We start from the raw sequence: 12,251 nt of genomic DNA, 5'->3' as shown, positions 1-12,251 counted from the left end.
GTCGGGAGTTGAACACAGGGAAGGAGGGAAAAGGAGGGGAAAGGAGGAGAAATGGCCAGAAAGGGCCTGGGAGTGGTAGAAGGAGAGGAAGAGCAGAAGGTGGACATGATTGTTAGGAAAGATTTAATCATTGTATGTAACTTTCCCTCCATGTGTCAACCCCCAAACTGTTTGCTGCTGTTTAGACACCATTGACTGACTTTGCCAGAGCAGCACAGCCTTCAGCTACACTCCTCTGGGCTTTCCCTCACTTTTTATGGGGAAACTGACATGCCCTTAAGACAGTCAGCACTGGGAGAATTTGCAACATGTAACAAGTGTGCAATGTATCTTACCATACAGCACACTTGGGTCTATAGAAATTCCAAAGGCCCTAGAAAATTTCGCTGGACTTTTTATGACCTGTGTAGATGTATCATGGACAGGACTGGTGGCAGATATCTTTTTGCATTCTTTTGAACCCTTTCCTGCCATGTTAACCGCGTTAACCGCATTTGGCACAAATAGGTGGCCTGACTCCAAAATGGCCATTTCACGAGGTTCTTTGGCCTGTCCTTTGGCCATCTTGCCCCTTCACCTTCCCCAGGTCGAGTCGACCCGGGTCAGTCCTTATTTGATCGTGCACTTTCCCAGGAATCCCAATGCTTTTGCAGGCTTCTGCATGCCTTGTGTGTGTGCCAAAAGGATGTGGGATGGAATGTCTGGTTCCAAAACACATCCAGGGTGCCAGAGAGTCTTGAGTGCCATGAATGACTGGGACCACCGTGGTCCGTGATTGGTCCATGTATGGAGTGTGTGTTTGTGAGCAGATCTCCCATTGGGTCATCTCTGTTTTGGCGCGAAGGGAACTTTGGATAAGAGGAGCCTGAAAACACCACTACCATGTCGATCTCCTGAGTTCTCACTGAACAAAGGATAGGAACCAAGTATCCTGCAACACGAAGCCGAGTCGAGAAACCGCTGGTGAACCACTGGAAGGTTTGGCACCCTGAGCCTGCTGTTGTCCCATGGGATCCCTCTACATCGGGTTGTCCTAGAAGGTCTGCGAAGATGCTTCGACCCATTGGAATAGTGGGACCAACTATTCTCGGCACCTTCATCATACCCTGCAAGTAAGCTTTCTCGGATGTGTCCCTGGGCCAACTAGTGGACTGATCAGTTTACCCAGTTGCTTTGCTCTGTCACCGCTGCCGTTTCTAGGAGGCCCTTGAAACTTGGTATACTGCTAGCTCTTTGTCCCTGGCACCCTCACACCAAATTTTGTACACTTGTCATTCCCAGGTCTGAAGTGAGACGAGTGTGCCAGGACTGGAGTAGACGCGGTTACCGTGTTGCCCTGCCGCAGCAACATCCTTTGCAAGTCTGCTGCATTTGTGACCCTCTTGCCCTTGAAGCCTGCTGCAGTGAAACTGGGTCGATTCATCCACCCGCAGCGGAGAAATCGCCACTGTCCCATTTGGGAATCACTGCTGTATCTCAGGAACTGAAAGGTGCCGAGACGTCCTTTTTGCCGCATTCGAACCTGCAAGCAAAGTGGACTGACCTGGCGAAGTTTGGGTTCGCTTGTGTCGGGGACCGGTGAGTACTCCATACCCAAACCGATACCCCTAGCGCAAGGGCCCATTTTTTGTACGACTGGCCCCTGGGGGTCCCTCTCCTTTCCACTGCTATTGCGAAATAGCGACTACATCCTGACCTCTCAAACTGCCTCTGCCTTCAAGTGGAGGTCCTTCTTGAATAGTGGGAACTTATACTGCATCGCCTCATTCACCTTCCTTAGCTACTATAGACCCCTGAAGATACCTTATTCTGCCCATTGGAACAACCGCGTGCGTTTGCATTGCTTGTACTATTGAGTACAAGGGTCCTCTCTTCTTAATGCTTGGACTGCCTCTTAGGTGTATTGTTGATGTCGAACTGGGCCTAATATCTGCACTGCCTGTTTCCTTCCCCTCTAGGTTGTCGACATATTTTGTGCATTTGACTCTTTAGACCTCAATGGTCTTTGATAGAGATGTGTTGGTTTACTTAGTGTTACTGTGATTCTTTTGCTATGGTCTATGTTACAAAGGCCTTGTAATAAATGTGTCTATATTTTTGATATAACACCTCTCTGGAGTAATTTGTAAGTGTCCTTGCTTTGTGTGCTCATTGAGGTCCTTCAGTCACCGTCACCCCTGCTGACACTTAGTCTTGACCGCCTGCCATAGCTACCCTGATTGGTCTGGCTTGTCCAGAGGTTACCCTGTCCCAAGAAACTAGGCTGGCCTTCTGAAGCTCTGCCCCTCCAGGTCAGAGTTCAGAAATCCATCTTAACAATGATGTCCTGAGTTTTAGTGGTGAAGTGAGAAGCCAGTGACGTGCAAAGGCCCTGGGAGGGAACAGGAGAGGTGGAGACTGCAGCAGGATTGGCCAGCTCCTTGCAGATTTTGAAAAGTTCAACCAAGTTGTTAAAGGCCTCAGAAACATGAGCTTGTATTTAAGCTCTCTTCAATGCAGTTCAGTCTACCCATGTAAAAACACTTACAATGCAAACATCTTAAGTGTTGTAACATGGCTAAACCTTCGTGCATTGCTGCAGCCAGTTTGGTTATACATCTAGCATGGATTTATTTTTAATGTGCATCATTGTTAAAGCACACATGATTTCATGTTTGCTTTAACATTGATGGCCAGTAAAGCAATACACCCCCTTCCCTTTCCAAATAATGTGGTTGTGCATTGGAAGGGGTAACCCCCAAATCAGAGGCCCACTCATCCTGCTGGTGAGCATGCCTCTTGATTCATTTTCAAATCAAAGACCCACTCACCAGCACGGTAAGCAGCGTTCATCATGTTGAACAGAAACCCGCTCACCATCACGGTGTGTGGCTCTGGTCATGCTGGTTAGCAGACCTTTGATTTAATTAATAAAAGCAGTAGGACTTAGATTGTATGAATCCAAGCAGGGACCCATGGGTGAGCACAGTGATTTGGGGGTACCTTCTCCCATTGCAGCCCGAAATGAGAGCCCTGATTTGGGGACCCAGGTGGATGGGGTGTATTTTTCTCACGCATCCATGCACACCATTCAATTTCTCATTCACACGCACAGCCACACACCATATACTCATTCATGCACACACACATTGACTCATTCATCTTACATGCAGCCACCCACACATTCAATGTTTTCTTCTTACCTGCAGGCACCCGGGTCCAGAATCTATCCCCCCCAGGTCCAGCGGTGGCCAGATCCCTGCAACATGAACTGGAACCAGGAAGTTTTTCCTGGTTCATGCACATGCATGCAGGAGCCGGAGCGTGAACTTGAGGATGCCCACACAGCTCTATATGTGCAATGACGCACAGGAGAGCTCACTTGCACATTCACAGCTGCAGTACCCCAGACTGCATCGCCAATGTGTCAGTTAAGGCTTGGTTAGCAAAACACCCCAGCCTTGCATGTTCAATTGGACATGCGTGCAGGGATGTGAACAAAAAGCCAGACCAGGAGCGTTTCCTTAACTTCTTTGTGCAGCTGAGGGAAAGCTCACTGCTTTTACTGGGCTGGCTTGGGGGCAGCTTGTAGGAAATGTGTGGCCCGATGCCCCATCACCCATTATGGACCAGCCGCACCATGAGATGCGTAATTCTGAAACCCTTTGTGTAAAGGGGCACCACTCTTTAGCACAAGTTAAGGTGATGTGCCAGTGTAGCCCATTACTTAGGTTAAATACATTGTTTGAAGTCGGGCCTTATATGTTTGCCCAGTAATATAGAAGAAAGGCAACACGTTTTCAATCTCCAGAATTAATTCTATCACAGCCAGTGAGATGTAAGATAAATCCAGTTTCCTACAACATACTTAATATTCAAGATCAGATCACCAGATGTAGGGAAACAGATGTTTTAAATGCTTCTGATTTACGTCATTGTGTGTAGTACTGAATAGCAGCAGTTTCACTGGTATTTTGTAAAGCATGTGTATCTACATATGTGCCATTTCTAACAACTGTGCATGTATGCATGACAGATATCACACAAGCAGGCAGCCACAACTCAAGTGGGAAGACATGTACTCTCTCTGGATAAGGACATTGATGCCAGAGTTAGTGGACGTGTCATCAAACATTCAATGATATCACAGCGAGTGACACTGGAGAGACAGATCACATGAAGTGATGTCTTGTGACAACCGGACTTCATCACCACAAGGGGCATTACTGATGTAAAGGGCTATTTTAGTTCCGACAATGACTGTAAATATATTGTTTTCTGAAAGGAGATTCTGGTCAAGTGGAGATCAAACACGTGCAGCTACATGGATGTCATTTTGGGGCAACTAGGTGTGCCAGCTGCTTTGCGTGACTGCCCAGAAATGATGACTGGACTGCTTTGGACTGCTTTGATTTCCCTTTGACCAGAATCTCATCTGAGCAGCGAGGGACTGGCCTAACAGGCTTTTGGCCCTCGACCGATTGAGAGTCCGGTCGTGTGGGATGGCTTTATAAGCCAATGAGTGTGGGCTGAATTTAAACTGTTTCTTAATTATTAACACGCATGTGCGTCTGTGCGTAGGTCGTTTTTACTAACTTTTTCCCTGGGCGCCCCACTGCTGCTTAGCTCTGCTTGTTTCCACGACACTAGTCTAGACCCTATCCTCCTCACAGTGCTTCTCCATTGGGCAGGACAGGGCCCACTTGATCCATAGTTTGTAACACTAATCCTACTTTTGAAGTAAGCTGCAAATCTGCAGCACAACAGCAACAGGCCCGCCCCCTGTGCTTTCTGCGATGTCCTGGTGGCTGCCGTCTGCCACGGTGGCACCATTATCAGCCCTGCTCTTTTGATTTTTTCCACTTTGCATGTTAATGGATATGAATTCCCTGTCACAGCACACATTGCCTGGGCCTGGCTCCTACTGCTTTGGCTATTGTGCATGCTGCTGGGTGTGGCCTGTGGAAGTGGACTGGATCTCTAGTTAGCAGTGCTTTAGATGAGCCAGTCCGACCTGGGCCTCAGTACCTGCACTTCTTATTTTTGAGCATTTGAGTACGTGACCTTCTCAATGCCTGAAAGAGAGTACCTGGACTCAACTATGTTTTGAGGTGAAAATTAAAGCTTTTCATTTCACTTTATCGCAACTTAAACGACTACACTTCTGCAGCCTTTAATGGGGAAAGCAGCACCCCCTCCTTCATCCTCTCCACCACCCTCAGGGCCTATAATACCTCCTTCAGGGCCCACCCTGCAGAATAAAAGGAGAGAGAAACATTCATCTACTGGGCTCTCAGCACATTAGGAGGGGCTATTTCGCAGAGTAGGCTTCAACTGTTGCCATTGGCGTCCTTTGATGGAGCAGGGATTGATTTGGAAAGCAACGGAAATTACTTTTTAAAGATGTTTCTTTGTTATTAGCAGTGCCTATTCGAATATGTAAATGTTTAAGTAATTTTAGTTGTAATGGGACGTTATTGACTGAAAACTCTCAGACAGCTCCAGTTACCCAGCAAATTTGTTTTTAGTCAACGAAAGCGAGCAATAATAAAACTCCCATTCTAAAACGTAGTTTACGGCTATGATATCTGAATATCTATGTTCAATTAGACATTCTTTTCTGTGTATCAAACTAGCAAAATGTGTTAACATAATGCATATCTACAAACTGGAAGTTTGTGTGACAGGATCTCGGATACACTGCTTTTGCAAAAGTGTGTGCTCCTTGGCACATCATGCATTCTCACTGGGCATTGCCTGAAAACAACAGGGTGTCTGTGCCTTAAAGAGAGAGGGAGGAGGCTCGGGTGGCTAAACCACAAGTGAAGGGGGCCGGCCGACTCAAGGAAGCATCAGTTTGATGCGGCGCGGGCGCGGCCTGCTCTCACATCATTAAAGCATTACAAAAAGTAAGTAATATCAAAAAAGCTCTAAATCTCTTGATTCAGTTAGTTTGGGACAGCAAATACTACTGCTGATGTATGTCCTTAAAAGAGAAACAAAGAATCATCGAAACGTCTACGTTTTACGTTTTGATGATCGTTCATTTAATAATCCTCATGCTCTTTGGTGTTTCTGAGGAATTGATCTGCAAAGCGGGGAACTGTGTTTTTTTTTGGTATCAAACGAATCCTCATTACTAGGGCGCTGACTGGCTGATAGCTTTCGCAAAGGACCGGCCACCTCCTGCAGAGCCAGAAGGGACGTGTGGCGTTTAAAGGACTCTGAACTCTCTGACAAGTGAAGTTGCCCCATTAAACTTGCACGCCTTTCCTTAGGTGCTAGCTTGCTGCCATGCATCTGACTGTATGATATCCCACTCGCTTTATTAGTAAACTGAATCTTTGCTGCTTTAAAATAAATGTCACATTCATTTATTATTGGAAATGCTACAGCCTCCAATAAAGACGTCGAGAGCCAGGTAAGCAAAAAATCAAGGGCCACAGATTATCACTAGGCAGCAACCACACTAAGTCGGCGGCAAGGTGCCTCAGAGGGAGAGCTGCCGCTCACATAAGTGGCACTTGCAGGCAATTTAAGTTAACACAAAAGATCCACTCCACTCGCCACTCCGAGATGGGTCACATCTGGGAGCTTCAATTCGGTTTTAGGTAACCGGTCCGGGGTCTGGCCTTCAGAAAAAGCCGCGCACTGAGATAGACGAAGCAGCCTTTCATGACTGCGACCAAATGCGCGTGGGTGGGGTGGAGGTCCTAACCTTGTGGAATGGGTATGGTTGTGAAGTGACTGAGTCCCTCTGAATGATGGAATCGTTGACTGGCAACATGTTGGGGGCGTCATGGTGGTTATCCTATGTCAGGAATATCTTAGCTATTAATACACTGTTATGGTTCAGGCTAGTGACCAGGCTGGAGATGAAGGCCTGTCTGATAAGGGAAAAAAGGCATGAAAGGGAGGTAGCACATGCAAGATAGATAACGGGGAGAACCGGAGGAACGTAAGCAGTGAAGGAGGAAAGGCAGTGACACGTAAAAAATGAAGAAAGTCAGCATCAAAGCTAATGAGTGCTGTAGAAAGCCACCTCCAGGTCCATAACATCAGTAACTGCTCATCCCATAAAAGGTTTCCTCATTTCATTTTAGTGTTGTTTAATTCCGTGTACCCAGCAGACCATGGTTAGTTATGCATATGTGTCTTGCAAAAAGTTCCTCTTAAATCCAAATATAAATTCAAAGCATGTGACGTTAATTTGATTTGATCCTCTACTATATGTGCAAACAGTGTGCTGTGTGCTTACAAGCATAGGCACCACGCCGCCACTGAGTACATGGGGGCTGTTGACCCCATACTGCATGAACCATGAGGGCTGGAGCAGTGCTGGAAATGGAAAATATTTATTGGGGAGACTGTCACTTCTTAGGAGGGGGCAGAGCCAAGTGGCACGGCCCCCAGCCAGGTTGTGCAACACAGTATCTCTATATAGAATCCAATCCTGGTGATTTGCATAAAAGCAAAGAGCATTATGGGAACAACAAAATGTCCACAATTTTAAATGTTATATATAAGATTTCTATTTTCACATGTCAAAAACAAGTTACTTGATACTCAACAGATGGTATATAACAGCATTAAAATCTGCACTGTCAATGCAGGTGTACAAATGAACAATCAAGAATTAACATGCTCAACAAGTATTCATCAAAGTAGACAATTGACATAGAAAGAAAAAGGAGACAATATTAAAAAAATTAAAAAGTCATGAGAGTCAAGTGCACAGCAATTAATATTGGTTACATAATCGACACATTAGCAATAAGTATCTAGGACTGATCTGTAGATTTATCAATGTCTCCAGACTGCTTATAGATTGCCCTCTCATATGTGGAGAAGGTTAACAATTCTTCCACCCATTCATCAATACAGAAGGAAGCAGATGATTTCTATCTGCTCAGAAATCGTACATGCCCGGAGTAGCCAGACTTTCTTACAAAATGGTACATCCTCCAGTGGAGACACGTCTTTGAGAACCAAAATTGATGCATTCATTGTAATAGTGCAGCTTAAAACCAAGCCCAACCTTTCACTGACCCCTTTCGCAGAAGTCTCTCGTTTTTTTTGCAAGTCCAGAGTAAATGACTCAAAGTGCCCCTTGTATGACTGCACGTCCAGCGTTGATCACTCTCCAGAAGGTGTCTCTTGAATGTACATTCTGGAGTCCAATATGCTCTAAAGAGGAGTTAAGTCTGAGACGCTCTTAGAGCCCAGTCCATGCTGACAAAACAAACATTGCTACAGCATCTCTGCCAGCTGGCCATGATCAATAGATTCACTTAGCTCTTAAACCCAGATATTGGCTAGTGCAGGGTCTCCTCTATGGTTGGATAGCAGTATTCCATACATTGCGGCCGCTGGGTAAGCGCACAGTTGCAAAGCTCCAACGCCGACCATGCATAACTCTGTGATGCTGATTGCGCAGGATCCATTTTGGCAGGAATGATTCCCCTCAATTGCCTGTATTCTGCATAGGAGCATTCACTGAAGACAAACTTATAGCAGAGATGTGCGAAGGGGCTTCATTTTCCATCGCCAATCAAATGTCTGATTCCTTCCAAGAACCAAGAGTCATTTCCCTTGGGAGATCAAAGCCGGATTTAGCCAAATCGATGCATCTTGGAACAGGAATGGATCACTTCCAATTCCACCCGACACACGGCACCGGCATTCTCTCAGGAAGGCTGTCAGTGGGTTCTGTAGTCGAGATTGTCTCATCACCATCATCAAAAAGGCCTTAGGTGGCAGGTGAGAGACACTACACTGTGCCACAGTGTCATCCAGTAGATCTTGCTCAGATCCTATGGTCTGACACAGATGTCTAGCAGTAAACGCAAGATGATAGTTGAAGAAGTTCAGCAAATTCATACCACTGTGTTTCAGTGGAAGCTGCATTTTCCATGAAGCGAGCCTCGGCGGCTTGCCATCCCACAAGAACCTTTGTATCACAGTGTCTAGTTTTTGAAAATATTTCGGGGCATCTTAATGAGGAGCATTGAGAGGATATAGTTTATTCTTGGTGCCATGTTAATTTTGATGCAGTTAATTTTTCCCAAAGCGAAAGTTTCAGAAGTACCTATCTGTCCATATCAGATTTAGGCTTGGGTATTATTGAGTCGAAATTCATCTTTGGCAGTCTCGTCACCTCTGAGCCGATCCATCCAGATTCTCAGGTATTTCATTTTCTCTAGACAAGTAAAGTTAAATTGGTTACATGTGTGCTTCAAACATGTGTTCATAATCAGGAGAATCTCAAATTTGGTCCAGTTCACCTTGTAACCAGACACTTCAGAGAAGCGCTGGATATCATCCATCAATTGTGAAATGTTAGAGCTAGATCACGTAGGAACACCAGTAAGTCATCTGCATAGAGCCACATTTTGTTTGTACCTAGACCTTCTCCAATTGCGTTCATGTCGTCATCCGACCATAGCATCACCACTAATGGCTCCATCGCCAAAATGAACAATATTGGGGAAAGGGAGCATCCTTGCCTAGTCCCCCCTCTTTAGCTTGAACAGATCAGAAACCAGGCCACTGGCGAGCACACTGGTGTTAGGGTTTGTATATAAAAACCTCACCCATCGTCTAAAGTTTTACCTGAATATGTAGGGCCACTTATCCCGATCAAAGGCTTTCTCTGCATCAAGAGAGACTACCGCAGCAGGACACATCTGTTTACTTCCACTATCAATAGCCAAGAGCAGCCATCTCATATTATCTGCCACTGATCTTCTCGTCACAAAGCCCACTTGGTTAACGTGTGCTAGCGATGGCACAACAGGTTCCAATCTCATGGCCAATATCTTCACCAGAAGCTTACAATACATGTCAATCAGACTAATTGGTCTGTAATTCACACATCTAGTTATTTGTGTGTCTTTCTTTGTCAGAACAGTCACCATGGCATGCCGCATAGTATCTGGTAGCGATTCAGTTTCAAATGATGAGGTGTATAAGTCACAAAGCAGCTGGAGGTTGCAATCAGATAAGATCTGGTAAAATTCAACCGGTAGACCATCGGTATCTGGCGTTTTGGCTACCCGAACCGTTGAAACTGCCAGGCTAACATCCTCTAATGTTATTGTGTTCTCTAAGGCCGTAGCTTGGTCATTCGTTAGGCGAGGAACTTCAACACAGTCTCGAAAGGATTTTATTGTGTTTTGTCCACAATTTAATTCTGATTTGTAAAGTTCTTTATAATACCCCTTAAATATTTCATTTATGTTCTTCTAATGTGTGCCCAGATTGCCTGATGTATCTCTTACCACTGTAATGCTTCAGTCACTCTCTGCAACCCCCAGTCTATGTGCAATTAGTCTTCCGGCACCTTTTCTCCATTCTCAAAATAATGAATTTGTTTCCTTAATAAGGCATAGTCAATCCAGTCAGATATTATTTTATTTAGTTCATATTTCTTTTTCCTGAGTTTAGTTCTCACATCTTGGTCGTGACTCATCTCATATTGTTTCTCCAGCACTTTGGCTTCGCCAGATAGTCTCTTCGACTCTCGTTGTTTCATTTGCCTGTAATTTCCTGTTTTGGTAATCAAAACACCTAGCATATAGCACTTCACTGCCTCCCAGATAGTTGAAACGGCAATATCATCAGATCTATTGATTGCAATAAAATCATCAACCTCACTCACAATCTCCTCTTTTATACGCTCGTTCTGTAATGTTAAAAATGTCTTGTAGTGATTCATTAAGAAAACCTTTTACGCTAATAATGGACTGTTCTATTTTGATTGGTCACAACATTCACCCTAATAAAGAGATGTTTGTAAAATGCAGGACATATATACCAGTTTTAACAGCTGCAAAACTGTTTGTGAGGCTTCAGCAGTTTTGGTGAGGCAGGCTCCAATACTGCTGCTCGGAACGCTCATTGAAAAATGGGTTGTGCAGCAGAAGCAACCTGTGCTACAACGAGCAAACTGCTTTCAGAAGACTTGCACGAACGCTGAGTTCTCTGAAAGCAGTCATCTCGACAAGGCACAGAATCTGCAAGAGTCGTGTCTGGGACCTTCCGGGTCTGAAGGATGGAGCAGGGTCTGGCAAGACACATTTTTCTGGAGCGCTGCCCCGTCTTGTACTGGGTCAATTCCTGCACTGGGCAGGAGTGTAATTTTGCTCCAGTGGATATACTGCATGTATTTGTAGGAGGGCAACCAAAATCGAAAACAAAAAAAGTATTGAGTGCTGTGTGCTTTTAAGTTGCTGGCTTTTAAATCATTTGGTGCAACATAGCTTCTGGCTCCTCTCCTGCTGGGCTGAGACTCAGTGAAGCGTTAGCATTCATCTTGTAAAATTAGCACGTGCTGCTCACTTCAAAGAAGGAAGGCCGCCTCATCAATGGACCACTTTAGTCTTAATTATGGTGTGGATGGGGAAGGAGAGGGGTGGACAGGCCGAAGCTGTCTGGCAGGTGCAGAAGAAGTAGGGAGAAGGTGGAGATCCAAAATCAGAATGCTGAGGAAAGGCAACTCAGCAGGTTAGCCTGCTGTTGTAGAAATTATATGTGTTTAGAACTGCCTGTAAACCATTTGGATTTTTTTCAATTCTTGCTGAAAAATGTGCTTTAAAAAGGCTTGTTTCAACCTGGGCATGGGTAGGGCTCTCTTTTCATTCGGTTGGAGAATTTCTGCCCCCATAGCAAAAATCTAAAGTTGCCACCCATGTTCGTAGGGCAGACTGTTACAATTACGCTCACTGTAAGGTTAGTTTATTAGGTCTGGTTTCCAAAGGTTTGATGCTTTGGTTTGGCAGCTTTGAGGAGACTTTTGCATATGAGATGAACTGGTTTTAAGTGTCATTACCATATAGACTCTCTCCAGCTGATTCATGGATGGGTAGCTCTGTGGGGGGTTCCTCTATACAATGTGTTTGGAGCCTGCTGTGTTTCCTATCTTGGCGATGGGGGACCTCCTTGAGATGAGAGGCCTCCCACTGCAGACACATATATGACTGGATTGGCCCTTGCTTGCTTTAGGGGCACGTACATGCATCCTGTATAATCAAGGGATTGCAACCCCGGATCAGTGGGCACTGCCACATCGCCTCCCTGTCTCCCAGTGGGTGGTACAAACAGCTGTCAAAGTCCCAAATGGGTGCTACCAGCCCCTCCACAACCTGGCTAGGTCTGTGATTCCCGGAGGAGAGACACATTTGTGGGGGGTGCCCAGGCCTATTTCTTGTTTCAGTCTGACCCAGCCTCTCAGTCACCAAGTCTGCCTGCTCTTGGGATGCATGCATGGGGCA

The sequence above is a fragment of the Ambystoma mexicanum genome, chromosome 7p (genome assembly GCF_040938575.1).
Source record: "Ambystoma mexicanum isolate Mex_15411 chromosome 7p, UKY_AmexF1_1, whole genome shotgun sequence".
Lineage (NCBI taxonomy): Eukaryota > Metazoa > Chordata > Amphibia > Caudata > Ambystomatidae > Ambystoma > Ambystoma mexicanum.
This window is presented reverse-complemented; position numbering follows the sequence as displayed.